Genomic DNA, 6,000 nt, shown 5'->3' on the forward strand with positions numbered 1-6,000 from the left:
ACTAGACACACAGGTGGCTATTATAATTTTTACTAATCACTAAAGTGATTAATAGATCCCTTTTAATTATGCACTGTCAAAGGTAAGATTAACAGGGGGTAGAATTCAACCTATAGAAAGTCATGGAAAGTGAATTGTCAGAAAATGGTGACAGGAGGTAAAAAGAAAAGAGAAAAATAGAATGGTAAATTGAGAGGCTAAACATGGCAATATCTTAGCTCAGAATCAGAACTCCTTTCCAGAACAGCTATGCCTTTCCCACTGTGAGTAATTTCAGAGATTTGGCTCATAACGTGTCTTATTCAGGGAGCAGACTTTGCAGCAATGGAAGCCACAGAGATGAAGGCTAAAACTCAGACTGCTGAGGTCAACAGAAACATAGGTATCTATGTCAAGTGAATGGATTCTGTCACTCAGGACTATTTAAATTTTAATGTCCATCTGAGCTTTATCTTACTGTCAATAAACATGGATTGAATCATTGATTGGTGACCCTAAATTGATAATCAGATTGTTAAGTTCAGCTCCAATGTGAAGTTCTATTTTTCTTAAAAAAATAAAAGCAATATAACTAGGATGCAGTGAAATGACTATCACATAAGTGGTGATGATGTTAATATCATCTCATATAGTGTTTTATGGTTTTAAAAGTTTTTTAAAATTTGCTTTCAAATGAAAAGTAACAAAAGTAACACTTTTAGAAAAGAGTCATCACACTTTAAGATTCAAGAAATTTAATCTAGAAAGAAATTTCCATTTGAGAAAACCTCCATGTCTAAGGAATGTACATTTGTCATCTTAGTACTGAGGAGGTTTGGATGCTATTTTAGGAATTTGAGGAGTAAATCTAGAACTAAATATGTGAAATGTGGGTTTCTAATTCAAACACTTGACATTGGTTAACTGATTCTGTAGCATAATAAAAAATGAAATGAATGCCAGTGGCAATGGCAGAGTAGGACCTTCAAAAATCCTTTCCTCCATAAAAGCAATGTGAACACTTGAAAATTTTTCAGAATAAAATATTTCAGAACTCTGAAAATTAAGTTTAATTTCTGGTGGTTTCAATGATTAATTTTATCAAATAGTTTAAATACAGATAAATACAAATACAAATAACACAAATTCTTCACAAACTCTTTTAGAAAATAGGGTGGGGAGAGAATATTTCTCAGCTCATTCTATGAAGTCAGTATTAACCTGACACCAACAGCAGACAAAGAAAGCCCCCAAACAAGAAATCTACAGACCCATATCCCTTGTGAATATAGATTAAACAATCCCCAACAACAACAAAAAAATAGTAAATTGTATCTAACAGCTTACATAACCTTGGATGATTTATCCCAGGAATGCAAGCTTGGTTCAACATAAGAAAATCAATGTAATACACCATATAAAGAGAACAAAGGACAAAAAGCACATGATCCTCCCCATAGATGCCGGAAAAGCATTAGACTAAATCCAACTCCCCTTATAATAAAAACATACAACAAACTAGGAATAGAAGGGAACTTCCTCAACTTGATAAAGTGCATCTACAAGAAACCACAGCTCCCATTATACTTAATGGGGAAAGACTGAAAGCTTTCTCTCTAAGATCAGAAAGAGACAAAGATGTCTGTTCTGACCATTTCTGTTCAACATTATTATAATGAAGGTTATAATCAGAGCAATAATGCAATTTTAAAAACCTAGATTGAAAAGGAAGTAGTAAAACTATCTCCATTTGAAGATGACATGATTATGTATATAAAACATCCTGAGAAATACACACACATAAATGATTAGAGCTAATAAATGAGTTCAACAAGGTTGAAGGATACAGTATTAATATACAAAAATATCTATTTTATTTCTAGCAATGAAATTAAGGAAACAATTCTATTTATAATAGCATCAAAAACAATAAAATATTTAGAAGTAAATTTAGCAAAAGAAGTATAAGATTTGTATACTGAAAACTATAAAACATTATTGAAAGAAATTACAGAGTATCTAAGTAAATGAAACGATATTCCATATTCATGGATTTAAAAACTTAATATTGTTAAGATGGCAATTTCCCCAATTAAATCTATGGATTCAACATAATCCCTATCAGAATCCCAACTGTCTAGTTTTTAGAGATTGAAAAGCTGATACTAAAATTCTTGCGGAACTGCAACTCAGAATAGCTAAAACAATCTTACAAACCACAGAGTTGGAGTTTGCACACTTCTTGATTTCAATACTTACTAAAAAGTGGCAGAAATAAAGATAACATGGTACTGGCATAAGGCTAGATATATAGACCAATGATAGAATAGAAAGTCCACAAAAAATTTTACATTTACGATTCATTGATTTGTGACAAGAGTGACAGCACAATTCAACAGAGAAAGAATGGTCTTTTCAACAAACTTGAAACTGGATACTACTAGGAAACTGGATAAACATATGCAAAAGGATGAATTTAGACCTCCACTTCACACAATATACAAGAATCAACTCAAAATAGATCAAAAACCTAAATATAATATATAAAGCTATAAAACTATTAGAAGAAATCATAAGCATAAATCTTTAAGACTTCAGATTAGGCAATGTTTTCTTAGGTATGACGCCAAAAGCACAAGCAACCAAAAAAAAAAATTAAACTTCATCAAAATCCAAATGTTTTGTGCTTCAAAGAATGCTATTGAGAAATGAAAAGACAACTCAGAGAATAGAATATATTTGCAACTCATATATCTGATAAAGGTCTAGTATCTAGATATATAAAGACGTCTGAAGTCTACAAATAATAAATGCTGAAGAGGGTGTGGAGAAACAGGAACCCACCTACACTGTAGGTGGGAATGTAAGTTAGGTAGCCACTATAGAAAACAGTATGGAGGTTCCTCAAAAACCTAAAAATAGAGTTGCCATATGATCCAGCAATCCCACTCCTGGGCATATATTTGGACAAAACTCTAATTCAAAAAGATACATGCACCCCTATGTTCATAGCAGCACTATTCATAATAGCCAAGACATGGAAACAATCTAAATGTCCATTGACAGATGAATGGTTAAAGAAGATGTGGTACATATATACAATGGAATACTACTCAGCCATAAATAAAGAGTGAAATAATGTCATTTGCAGCAACATGGATGGGCCTAGAAATTATCATACTAAGTGAAGTCACAAAGAGAAAGACAAATACCATATGATATCACGTACATGTGGAATCTAAAATATGCCACAAATGAACCTGCCTACAAAACAGAAACAGACTCACAAACATAGAGAATAGACATGTGGTTGCATAGGGAGAGGGGGATGGGGGAGGGAGGGATTGGGAGTTAGCAGATGCTAACTGGTATATATAGAATGGATAAACAACAAGTCCTACTGTATAGCACAGGGAACTATATTCAATATCCTGTAATAAACCATAATGGAATAGAATATAAAAAAGAATGTATATATATGTATAAATGAATCACTTTGCCGTGCAGCAGAAATTAACACAACATTGTAAATCAACTATACTTCGATAAAAAAGTAAGTCTGACAACTCAACAATAAAAAGACAACCCAAATAAAAATAACCAAATTGAGTAGATATTTCTCTAAATAAGATATACAAATGGCCAATTTCTCTAAATAAGATAAACAAATGGCCAATACATGAAAAGATGTTCAGTGACACTACTGTATAGGGAAATGCAAATTAAATCACAAAAAATTACCACTTCACACTCACAAGGATGGCTAAAATAAAAAAGACAGACAATAACAAGTGGTGGTAAAGATGTGTGGAAGTTGGAACTTTCATACATTTCTACTGGGACTGTAAAATCATGCAGTCACTTTGGAAAACATGGTAGTTCCACAGAATGCTAAACATAGATTCTTCATATGATCCAGCCACTCCACTCCTAGAGAAATGAAAACATAGTTTCATAAAAACTTGTTTGCTAATTTTCTTAGCAACATTATTCATAATATCCAGAAGGTGGAAACAGCCTAAATATCTATCAAAGGATGAATGGATAAACAAAATGTGGTATATCCATACAACATAATATTCAGAGATGAAGTACTGACACAAAATACAGTGTGGATGAACCTTGAAAATATTATGCTAATGAAAGAAGCCAGACACAAAAGCCCAGATATTGTATAATTTCACTTATATGAAATGTCCAGAATAGGAATCCACAGAGGCAGAAAGTTGATTGGCGGTTACCAGGGGGAGAGCAAAATGGGGAATGATTGTTAATGGGTATGAGGTTTCTTTTGGGGGTTGATGAAAATATTCTAGAATTAGCAAGCTTTGAGTTAATCTTTGTATATGGAGTAATGCAAAAGTTTAACAGCATTTTTTGTTTCATGTGGCTATACAGTTTCCCAGCATCATTTTTGAAAAAAACTGTTCTTTCCCCATTGAATGGTCTTGGTACTCTTGTTGAAAATCATTTGACCATATGTGTGAGGGTTTATTTCTGGGCTCTCAGCTCTATTCTACTAGTATCTATGTCTGTCTTTATGCCAGTACCACATTGTTTTAATTATTGTATCTTTGCTGTAGTAAGTTTTGAAACCAGGAAGTGTGAAACTTCCAACACTGTGTTTCTCAAGATTTTTTTTTAACTGTTCTAGGTTTCTTGAGATTCCAGATGAAGTTTAGGATGAATTTTTCTATTCCTGGAAAAAGATATCATTGGGAATTTGATAGGGATTACATTGAATCTGTAGATCGATTCAGGTAGTATTGACATCTCAATATTAATTTTTCCAATTCATGAACATGGGATGTCTATTTATTGTTGTCTTCTCTAATTTCTTTCAGCAATATTTTGTAGTTTTTAGTGTACAAGTCTTTCACCTCCTTGGTTAAGTTTATAACTGAGTATTTTATTATTATCGATGCTATAGCAAATGAAATTATTTTTGTAATTATCTTTCTAGATTGTTCATTGTTGGTGTATAGAAATGCAACTGATTTTTGAGTGTTGATTTTGTATCCTACAACTTTGCTGAAATTATTAATTCTAACAGTTGTGTGTGCGTGTGTGTGTGATCTTTAGGGTTTTCTACATATGAGATCATGTCATCTGTGAACAGAGATCATTTTACTTCTTCCTTTTCAATTTGGATGTCTTTATTTCTTTTTCTTACCTAATTGCTCTGTCTAGAGCTTCCAGTACTTTGTTGAAATGAAGTGGCAAAAGTGGGTATCCTTGCTTGTTCCTGAGCTTAGATGAAACACTTTCAGTCTTTTATCCTTGACTATGATGTTGGCTGTTAGTTTTCACATATGGCCTTCATGTTGCTGAGGTAGTTTCCTTCTATTCCTAGTTTGTTGAGTGTTTTCATCATGAAAGTGTGCTGAATTTTTTCAAATGCTTTTTCTGCATCAATTGAGATAATCATATAATTTTTCTTTCATTCAGTTAATGTGCTGTATTACACCAATTGATTTTCACGTGTTGAACCATCCCGCATAAGTTTTGAGCTGTAGACTGGCTGATACTGAAGGATGAGCCAGTACAATATTTACCTAAATAAATAATTTTGACTATTGAAGAACTGAGTAATTTCTTTTGTATGTGTTTTTTTCTTGCTTATAGCTTTTTCCTTATAACATTAATTTTAAAGATTATGGAAGTCCATCATTCTCATTTTATGGAAATGAAGATATTTTAGAGAGGCATAATTAAAAAAACGAGAATGAACTATTTGGAGAAACTACTTATTACTTTAAAGAAAATTCTTGAGACGATTTCAATCTTGTGAAACAATGTGATTATATAACACTTCAATGGATCTATTCAATTGTAGTGATAGATATGTAATTTTCTCATTCTGGGAGTTTTTTAGCTCTTGATATTTTGAAATTTAACTTTCTCTTTTAAAGTGATAAAACTGGCATAGGTATGCCAAGTTATAGCCTCAGCAGTCCTACAAACTGGAGGAGCAAGCAAAGTGTGCTTTTAGAGCAGCACTATCCTATAGAAATTTAAGTT

Source organism: Mesoplodon mirus (genome assembly GCF_964341445.2).
Source record: "Mesoplodon mirus genome assembly, chromosome: 12".
Taxonomy (NCBI): domain Eukaryota; kingdom Metazoa; phylum Chordata; class Mammalia; order Artiodactyla; family Ziphiidae; genus Mesoplodon; species Mesoplodon mirus.